The sequence below is a fragment of the Bactrocera oleae genome, unplaced genomic scaffold (assembly GCF_042242935.1).
Source record: "Bactrocera oleae isolate idBacOlea1 unplaced genomic scaffold, idBacOlea1 ctg00000010.1, whole genome shotgun sequence".
Lineage (NCBI taxonomy): Eukaryota > Metazoa > Arthropoda > Insecta > Diptera > Tephritidae > Bactrocera > Bactrocera oleae.
Genome location: NW_027212753.1, coordinates 837,501 through 847,500, shown reverse-complemented (window position 1 = coordinate 847,500; position 10,000 = coordinate 837,501). Strand labels below are relative to the sequence as shown.

The following is a 10,000-nucleotide window of genomic DNA, read 5'->3' as shown; positions in this document are numbered from 1 at the left end:
ATTAATCCCATTATTAATACAGTTAAGTTAATTTCGCCATTAGGTTTAATATAACCCAATGACTTGCACATATGTTAGACTCCTTGGTCCGTGTTTCAAGACGGGTCCCGAAGGTATCCTGAATCTTTCGCATTGTTAATCATATAAATGCATACAATTAATATTAAAATCAATGATAATAATATTATTGTAAAATTCAAAAGAATTTTAGCATTATATATAATAAAATCTATCAACACTTTATCAAATCATCAGTAATTATTCTATGTTAATAAGCTAAAAGCAAATTAATTTGAATAAACTTAAAAACCAATGATCTTTTGATAAATATTTTATTATGTTAATAGATTACAATGTCCTTATATGAAAAAAATGCACACTATTACTATAATATTTAAAATTAAATACTACAGTTATAATGATGAATTTTTCATAATGGATATTCAGGTTCATCGGGCTTAACCTCTAAGCAGTTTCACGTACTATTTAACTCTCTATTCAGAGTTCTTTTCAACTTTCCCTCACGGTACTTGTTTACTATCGGTCTCATGGTTATATTTAGTTTTAGATGGAGTTTACCACCCACTTAGTGCTGCACTATCAAGCAACACGACTCTTTGGAAATATCTTTCTAGTAATCATTAACGTTATACGGGCCTGGCACCCTCTATGGGTAAATGGCCTCATTTAAGAAGGACTTAAATCGTTAATTTCTCATACTAGATATTAAGATATTCCATACACTGCATCTCACATTTGCCATATAGACAAAGTGACTTAGTGCTGAACTATTTTCTTTTCGCTCGCCGCTACTAAGAAAATCCTTGTTAGTTTCTTTTCCTCCCCTCATTAATATGCTTAAATTCAGGGGGTAGTCCCATATGAGTTGAGGTTGTATAAAATATATTTTAGATTGATTTGTTTATTTTTATTTAATTTTTTTGCTATTTGCTATTTTAAAGAAATATATTTTTATATCTTGATTACTCAATATTATTCAATCTTTTCATCCCTTTTTAAAATTCATAATATAATAATTAATAAAATTAACAACATTATTCCTCCACATATCATATATTTTTTTTTATTATAAATTTTTCTCAATACAATAGAGTGAATTAATTCTAGAATAAAAATTTATTTTATGCTAGACATTCCTCTTATGTATTATTTAATATAATTTAAATAATGTTGAAAATTTTTTCTTTTATGGGAATACTAAGATTCTCATTTATCATAAATTTTCGTTCAAATATGAGGTATTCAAGAATATATTTTCTATATTTCTTTTTATGCTATTAATATTATGGATTGAAAAATACAATCCAATAATATGCCATATGCTTAAATTCTATTAATTGACTAAAAGAATAAGCAACTAATTTAGCATAGTCTTACAACCCTCAACCATATGTAGTCCAAGCAGCACTTTAAAATTAATTAAAGTACATAACAGCATGGACCGCAATATGCGTTCAAAATGTCGATGTTCATGTGTCCTGCAGTTCACACGATGACGCACAGTTTGCTGCGTTCTTCATCGACCCATGAGCCGAGTGATCCACCGCTTAGAGTGATAATTTTTTTGTATTTTTTTAATTCTAAGTCAAAGAATTTTAATTTATTGAAAGTATTAATAATTAATCAATAATAAATTTTTAATACATAAATTTAAAACATCTTTCAATAAATTGTAATTTTAAACCCAAACATTTGCAGCTGCGCATGTCTTAGGTCAACAAAAACAGTAATACCTTTTATATATTATTTTCTTCTCTATTTGTGCGTTTTCTTTTTTTAAATTTTTCAACATGTTTTTAATCACAAATAGAAAATACCATAAAAAAAAGGTATTACACACGTTAATGTGAACAAGTTAACTTATCATTTATAATATTTTATATAAATATCACAATTAAATATTATTTTCTATATAAATAATAAGTACAGCTATATGTTTAAAGGTTTTTTTATTGCGTTCAAATACAATGTATGCGAAGTTCACAATATAATATATATTGTCATAATGCATTACAAGGAGTTAAAAAAAAAAAAAACAGAAAAACATTCAAAACATTGTATAATTCAAAACATTTTGAATGAAAAGAACAAAAAGAAAACTTTTTTTTCTTTTTTATTCTTTTTTTTTATTTTGTTTTTATATAATTATTTTTTTTTCTTTTCGGATAGGAACACAATAATGATCCTTCCGCAGGTTCACCTACGGAAACCTTGTTACGACTTTTACTTCCTCTAAATAATCAAGTTCGGTCAACTTTTGCGAAACAACCGTGAAACACAAGGCGTCACAGTGATCACGTCCGGAGACCTCACTAAATAATTCAATCGGTAGTAGCGACGGGCGGTGTGTACAAAGGGCAGGGACGTAATCAATGCGAGTTAATGACTCACACTTACTGGGAATTCCAAGTTCATGTGAACAGTTTCAGTTCACAATCCCAAGCATGAAAGTGGTTCAGCGGTTTACCCGGACCTCTCGGTCTAGGAAATACACGTTGATACTTTCATTGTAGCGCGCGTGCAGCCCAGGACATCTAAGGGCATCACAGACCTGTTATTGCTCAATCTCGTTACTGCTAGACGCAATTTGTCCATTTAAGAAGCTAGTGTCCTTATAATGGGACAAACCAACAGGTACGACTCCACTTATATAAACACATTCAAACACTTGTACATTCAAGATGAACGCATGAATGAAGGCTATATAAGCTTCAACACCATAATCCTGAAAGCATCTATTTAATATATTTGAGTCTCGTTCGTTATCGGAATTAACCAGACAAATCACTCCACGAACTAAGAACGGCCATGCACCACCACCCATAGATTCGAGAAAGAGCTATCAATCTGTCTTACACGCTTATGTTCGGACCTGGTAAGTTTTCCCGTGTTGAGTCAAATTAAGCCGCAGGCTCCACTCCTGGTGGTGCCCTTCTGTCAATTCCTTTAAGTTTCAGCTTTGCAACCATACTTCCCCCGGAGCCCAAAAGCTTTGGTTTCCCGGGAAGCGACTGAGAGAGCCATAGTAGTAGCTACACCCAATTGCTAGCTGGCATCGTTTATGGTTAGAACTAGGGCGGTATCTGATCGCCTTCGAACCTCTAACTTTCGTTCTTGATTAATGAAAACATCTTTGGCAAATGCTTTCGCTTAAGTTAGTCTTACGACGGTCCAAGAATTTCACCTCTCGCGTCGTAATACTAATGCCCCCAAACTGCTTCTATTAATCATTACCTCTTGATCTAAAAACCAATGAAAGTAGAACAGAGGTCTTATTTCATTATTCCATGCACAAAATATTCAGGCATTTGGAGCCTGCTTTAAGCACTCTAATTTGTTCAAAGTAATTGTACCGGCCCACAACAACACTCGATGAAGAGCACTGAAGCAGGTTTAAATAGGAGGAATATATAAAAAATACATTGTATTAATTATATATAAGAACTCCACCGGTAATACGCTTACATACATAAGGTAATGTACATACCACAATTATAGTTGTACTACCCGTATGAAGCACAAATTCAACTACGAACGTTTTAACCGCAACAACTTTAATATACGCTATTGGAGCTGGAATTACCGCGGCTGCTGGCACCAGACTTGCCCTCCAATAGGTCCTTGTTAAAGGATTTAAAGTGTACTCATTCCAATTACAGGGCCTCGGATATGAGTCCTGTATTGTTATTTTTCGTCACTACCTCCCCGAACTGGGAGTGGGTAATTTACGCGCCTGCTGCCTTCCTTAGATGTGGTAGCCGTTTCTCAGGCTCCCTCTCCGGAATCGAACCCTGATTCCCCGTTACCCGTTGCAACCATGGTAGTCCTAGATACTACCATCAAAAGTTGATAGGGCAGACATTTGAAAGATCTGTCGTCGGTACGAGACCATACGATCTGCAAGTTATCTAGAGTTCAACCAATATAACGATCGAATAATCGCTTGGTTTTAGCCTAATAAAAGCACACGTTCCAAAAGGTCCGTGTTTATTTTGCATGTATTAGCTCTAGAATTACCACAGTTATCCAAGTAACTGTTAACGATCTATGGAACCATAACTGATATAATGAGCCTTTTGCGGTTTCACTTTTAATTTGTTTGTACTTAGACATGCATGGCTTAATCTTTGAGACAAGCATATAACTACTGGCAGGATCAACCAGAATAATATATATTTCTTTTTTATATAATATTTTTTATATTATATAAAAGTTTAAAATGATATTTTCTTATTTGAAAATTATACACAAATACACAAAACATAAAAACATTTACAATATACACAACAATTTTTCTATGTTTCTTTCTTTATTATATTTTTTTTCATTATATTTCATTTCTATTGTGTGATTTTGTAATGGATTTTTTTAATTTTTGTTTTGGTATCGTGAAAAGAATTTTCGTTCTCTATACATATTATTATTTAATTATTATGTAAGAACGATATTTCTTCTTATATTGGCAAAATTTTCAAATAATATCATTCTATACATTTTACTTTATTTCAATGCATATAGTAATATATATACCTTTTTTTAAGAGTATATACATTTTTTTCTTGATTTGAAATTAATAATTTCAAATTCTATTATATTTATTTCAATAATAAATATATGATAAAAAGTATTTTCGGGTGCAACACATTAATATTTTATTTTATTTAAAAACCATCCTTTTACACATATATTTTATGAGTAAATATTAGAATAGCTCACAAATAAAACTAAAATATTGTTTAATATTTATTTCTACAATATGTTAGTATAGAATAATAGATTTTTTATGTTTTTGTATAAAACAAAATCTATTTCTATTTAAACTAACTGTAGGAAACCAGGAATAAAAAACGCTCATTATATACAATATGTTAGTACAGAATATAGAGTTTTGTATAAAACAAAATCTATTTCTATTTAAACTAACTGTATAAAAACCAGGAATAAAAAACGCTCATTATATACAATATGTTAGTACAGAATATAGAGTTTTGTATAAAACAAAATCTATTTCTATTTAAACTAACTGTATAAAAACCAGGAATAAAAAACGCTCATTATATACAATATGTTAGTACAGAATATAGAGTTTTGTATAAAACAAAATCTATTTCTATTTAAACTAACTGTATAAAAACCAGGAATAAAAAACGCTATTATATACAATATGTTAGTACAGAATATAGAGTTTTGTATAAAACAAAATCTATTTCTATTTAAACTAACTGTATAAAAACCAGGAATAAAAAACGCTCATTATATACAATATGTTAGTACAGAATATAGAGTTTTGTATAAAACAAAATCTATTTCTATTTAAACTAACTGTATAAAAACCAGGAATAAAAAACGCTCATTATATACAATATGTTAGTACAGAATATAGAATTTTGTATAAAACAAAATCTATTTCTATTTAAACTAACTGTATAAAAACCAGGAATAAAAAACGCTCATTATATACAATATGTTAGTACAGAATATAGAGTTTTGTATAAAACAAAATCTATTTCTATTTAAACTAACTGTATAAAAACCAGGAATAAAAAGGCACACAAAAATCAACTTTCATTTTCATATTTACTTAAAAATACATATAAAGTAAAAAATATTTCCATATAAATACTAAGTAAATAAAGTCATACAAGTATGAAAATTTTCATACAAGTACTAAATACATAAATCATATAAGTATAGTAATATTCATACTTATAAGTATTTAAAAACAATTTCTTACTAATAAACTAACATAAGGAATTCAAATATATAAAAGTATAATACATTTCCTAGCAGTAAAAAATTTTCATATAAGTACTAAATGTATAAAGTCTATGAAGTAATAAATTTTCATATAAGTACTATTTCAGTATATGTCAATTTGAGCAGATTTGTGCAAATTTGTTATAAATGTTCTCTCCCATGTTGACGTTACCAACCCGAAAATATATGGAAAAATTCTTTTAACCTATTTAAAATTTAAAAACTCATATATACGTGGGTAATTTATATCATTTTCAAATATCGTCATGGTCATAATACAACTAATAACATCAAAAGTATTTTTACAATCGATTTTTTTTTTAAATTTTTAACTTGTATGACTTCATATTTAATACTTATATGAAAATTTATTACTTCATAGACTTTATACATTTAATACTTATATGAAAATTTATTACTTCATAGACTTTATACATTTAATACTTATATGAAAATTCATTACTTCATAGACTTTATATTTTTTATACTTATATAAAAATTTATTACTTCATAGACTTTATATTTTACTTCATAGACTTTATACATTTAATACTCATATGAAAATTTATTACTTCATAGACTTTATATATTTACTACTTATATGAAAATTTATTACTTCATAGACTTTATACAATTAATACTTATATGAAAATTTATTACTTCATAGACTTTATACAATTAATACTTATATGAAAATTTATTACTTCATAGACTTTATACAATTAATACTTATATGAAAATTTATTACTTCATAGACTTTATACATTTAATACTTATATGAAAATTCATTACTTCATAGACTTTATATTTTTTATACTTATATAAAAATTTATTACTTCATAGACTTTATATTTTACTTCATAGACTTTATACATTTAATACTTATATGAAAATTTATTACTTCATAGACTTTATACATTTAGTACTTATATGAAAATTTATTACTTCATAGACTTTATACAATTAATACTTATATGAAAATTTATTACTTCATAGACTTTATACAATTAATACTTATATGAAAATTTATTACTTCATAGACTTTATACAATTAATACTTATATGAAAATTTATTACTTCATAGACTTTATACAATTAATACTTATATGAAAATTTATTACTTCATAGACTTTATACAATTAATACTTATATGAAAATTTATTACTTCATAGACTTTATACAATTAATACTTATATGAAAATTTATTACTTCATAGACTTTATACAATTAATACTTATATGAAAATTTATTACTTCATAGACTTTATACAATTAATACTTATATGAAAATTTATTATTTCATAGACTTTATACAATTAATACTTATATGAAAATTTATTACTTCATAGACTTTATACAATTAATACTTATATGAAAATTTATTACTTCATAGACTTTATACAATTAATACTTATATGAAAATTTATTACTTCATAGACTTTATACAATTAATACTTATATGAAAATTTATTACTTCATAGACTTTATACAATTAATACTTATATGAAAATTTATTACTTCATAGACTTTATACATTTAATACTTATATGAAAATTCATTACTTCATAGACTTTATATTTTTTATACTTATATAAAAATTTATTACTTCATAGACTTTATATTTTACTTCATAGACTTTATACATTTAATACTTATATGAAAATTTATTACTTCATAGACTTTATATATTTACTACTTATATGAAAATTTATTACTTCATAGACTTTATACATTTAGTACTTATATGAAAATTTATTACTTCATAGACTTTATACAATTAATACTTATATGAAAATTTATTACTTCATAGACTTTATACATTTAATACTTATATGAAAATTTATTACTTCATAGACTTTATACAATTAATACTTATATGAAAATTCATTACTTCATAGACTTTATATTTTTTATACTTATATAAAAATTTATTACTTCATAGACTTTATATATTTACTACTTATATGAAAATTTATTACTTCATAGACTTTATACATTTAGTACTTATATGAAAATTTATTACTTCATAGACTTTATACAATTAATACTTATATGAAAATTTATTACTTCATAGACTTTATACATTTAATACTTATATGAAAATTTATTACTTCATAGACTTTATACAATTAATACTTATATGAAAATTTATTACTTCATAGACTTTATACAATTAATACTTATATGAAAATTTATTACTTCATAGACTTTATACAATTAATACTTATATGAAAATTTATTATTTCATAGACTTTATACAATTAATACTTATATGAAAATTTATTACTTCATAGACTTTATACAATTAATACTTATATGAAAATTTATTACTTCATAGACTTTATACAATTAATACTTATATGAAAATTTATTACTTCATAGACTTTATACAATTAATACTTATATGAAAATTTATTACTTCATAGACTTTATATATTTACTACTTATATGAAAATTTATTACTTCATAGACTTTATACATTTAGTACTTATATGAAAATTTATTACTTCATAGACTTTATACAATTAATACTTATATGAAAATTTATTACTTCATAGACTTTATACAATTAATACTTATATGAAAATTTATTACTTCATAGACTTTATACAATTAATACTTATATGAAAATTTATTACTTCATAGACTTTATACATTTAATACTTATATGAAAATTTATTACTTCATAGACTTTATACAATTAATACTTATATGAAAATTCATTACTTCATAGACTTTATATTTTTTATACTTATATAAAAATTTATTACTTCATAGACTTTATATTTTACTTCATAGACTTTATACATTTAATACTTATATGAAAATTTATTACTTCATAGACTTTATATATTTACTACTTATATGAAAATTTATTACTTCATAGATTTTATACATTTAGTACTTATATGAAAATTTATTACTTCATAGACTTTATACAATTAATATTTATATGAAAATTTATTACTTCATAGACTTTATACAATTAATACTTATATGAAAATTTATTACTTCATAGACTTTATACAATTAATACTTATATGAAAATTTATTACTTCATAGACTTTATATATTTACTACTTATATGAAAATTTATTACTTCATAGACTTTATACATTTAGTACTTATATGAAAATTTATTACTTCATAGACTTTATGCAATTAATACTTATATGAAAATTTATTACTTCATAGACTTTATATATTTACTACTTATATGAAAATTTATTACTTCATAGACTTTATACATTTAATACTTATATGAAAATTCACTACTTCTTCATTTAATATTGCAAGCAAAGTATTTTGGTTAACATTTTTATTTTCATGTTATTAAAACACTTGATATACTATTATACCATATTGTATAATATGATTTTAATTCAATTACTTTATTACTTTGGTATATTAAATGATAGTCGTTTGATAACAATCCCAACATTTACCTTATTTTCAATAAATATTGAAAACAAAGTTTTATGCGTTCAAATTTTTATTTTCATGTTATGATTCTCTCAAACACTCATTAATATACCATATTGTATAATATGCTTTTATTTCAATTACTTTATTACTTTTGGTATATTAAATGATAGTCGTTTGATAACAATCCCAACACTTACCTTATTTTCAATAAATATTGAAAACAAAGTTTTATACGTTCAAATTTTTATTTTCATGTTATGATTCTCTCAAACACTCATTAATATACCATATTGTATAATATGCTTTAATTTCAATTACTTTATTACTTTTGGTATATTAAATGATAGTCGTTTGATAACAATCCCAACACTTACCTTATTTTCAATAAATATTGAAAACAAAGTTTTATGCGTTCAAATTTTTATTTTCATGTTATGATTCTCTCAAACACTCATTAATATACCATATTGTATAATATGCTTTAATTTCAATTACTTTATTACTTTTGGTATATTAAATGATAGTCGTTTGATAACAATCCCAACACTTACCTTATTTTCAATAAATATTGAAAACAAAGTTTTATGCGTTCAAATTTTTATTTTCATGTTATGATTCTCTCAAACACTCATTAATATACCATATTGTATAATATGCTTTAATTTCAATTACTTTATTACTTTTGGTATATTAAATGATAGTCGTTTGATAACAATCCCAACACTTACCTTATTTTCAATAAATAGTGAAAACAAAGTTTTATGCGTTCAAATTTTTATTTTCATGTTATGATTCTC

The 10,000-nt window shown here is 24.7% G+C and overlaps 2 non-coding genes and 1 pseudogene across 2 annotated transcripts; all 3 read right to left on the bottom strand.

Annotated features, from left to right (window-relative positions):
- The window catches only part of LOC138858552 (large subunit ribosomal RNA), a 4,660-nt pseudogene extending 3,765 nt beyond the window's left edge, over positions 1 to 895 (bottom strand).
- Positions 896 to 1,397: 502 nt separating this feature from the next.
- Positions 1,398 to 1,576, bottom strand: LOC138858619 (5.8S ribosomal RNA). Its single transcript, XR_011397671.1, has one exon. It is a non-coding gene; the product is annotated as a 5.8S ribosomal RNA (ribosomal RNA).
- A 622-nt stretch (positions 1,577 to 2,198) lies between these two features.
- Positions 2,199 to 4,188, bottom strand: LOC138858537 (small subunit ribosomal RNA). The gene has a single exon (XR_011397625.1). It is a non-coding gene; the product is annotated as a small subunit ribosomal RNA (ribosomal RNA).
- Positions 4,189 to 10,000: the final 5,812 nt, after the last annotated feature.